The sequence below is a fragment of the Aplysia californica genome, unplaced genomic scaffold (genome assembly GCF_000002075.1).
Source record: "Aplysia californica isolate F4 #8 unplaced genomic scaffold, AplCal3.0 scaffold00081, whole genome shotgun sequence".
NCBI classification, from domain to species: domain Eukaryota; kingdom Metazoa; phylum Mollusca; class Gastropoda; order Aplysiida; family Aplysiidae; genus Aplysia; species Aplysia californica.
In genome coordinates this window covers 924,689-926,220 of record NW_004797351.1, presented here as the reverse complement: position 1 = coordinate 926,220, position 1,532 = coordinate 924,689, and positions in this window count along the sequence as shown.

Sequence of the window (1,532 nt, the reverse complement as noted above, 5' to 3'; positions counted from 1 at the left end):
GGAGGGGCGCTGCCTCTGCCTGAGCTGCAGCTGATGGTGATGGTGATGGTGTGGTGGTGATGACGATGATGATGATGATGATGATGATGATGATGATGGTGCTGGACTAGTATCAATTTCTTTATAATTACCCCCGTGGCCTGGCTCGCTCCGAGTCACTTCCGTCTAGCCTGTTAACCACATGCAATCTTAAGACCCTCTTTGTTAGGCCCATTTCCCTGCTAGTATACAGCGCCCATTTAGTTTTTCTGTCAGTGGCTTCTGAGGAAACCCAAGAGGCGAAACGTTGAACTGTGTCCATTAAATACATTTTAAACACTTTATATTGTTATGTTATTTAGCCTGAACATCAAACAAGACTCTCCCTCCTACTCTGCTTTCCAAACAATGATGATGGTAATGATGATGGTTGTCCCGGCAGAGGTAATGGGAATCGTTATAAAAAGAAAAATAACAATAACGACGACGACCACCACCACCCCAACAACAACAACAACAACAGCAACAACAACAACAACGACGACGACGACGACAACCACCACCACCACCCCGACAACAACAACAACAATAACAACAACAACAACAATAACAACAACAACAACAACAACAACAACAACAACAACAGAGATAGCAACAACCTCTGACCTCAACAATTAAAAATACCACAGCGGAGCAGCAGCATCCACAAAACTAACACTAACACAACAATGTTTAATCCTATAAAGTAGCATTCTATTCTAGGCTGTCCCAAAGAAAGCGTAAAGTTGGCCAAAGATAGTACATAACAAGATGGTCCACTCAGCCAAAAAAGTGTCCTCCGGAAGTCCGCTCTTTGCTTCAGATGGCGCTGCAGTCTGTTTTGAAGCTCTCTTTCGCTTTTCCAGAGGAAGAATAGGAATAGCACCTCCTTGCGTGCGCAGATCGACTGCTGTTCATGAGCAGTTCGGGTTCGTTCAGTGCGGGGTTTCAGTTTAAAAAAAAATTTAATGACCTCTCGCCTTTCATTCTAACGTCAAATTAAAATAAGAAAACAATCACCTCACTTCCTCCGGAAGAGGTTTTTTTGTCAGCGTAACCACTTTTTAAAAATGCGTTCTTCCGAAATTTATTCAAAAACTTGCTAGTTTCACTTTGATTTTTGTAACACAAGTAGGTAACTCTGTTCGCAAAGGGTGCACATTTGCCAAGAGGGCGCCACCGAATTTTGAGGACACTTTTTTAATTGGCTCAAAGAGAGGAGTGGTCTCTCTTGTTATGTAGACTCTTTGAGTTGGCCTAGCATGAAAAAAAAATGAATGCAATAGAGCACCCTGAAAATATCTCTAAAGGACTAGATCTAGGACTCCAGCGTTAATCTCTTGACGTGGAAGAGTCCAGGTCCTGACAGACGCAGTTGGATGACAGCGATCAAGGAGGAGAGCAACAACAACGACAACAACAGTGCACATACACAAACACACACAAACAAACACACTCAAACGATCACAAACACGCACTCTCTCTCTCTCTCTCTCTCTCTCTCTCTCTCTCTG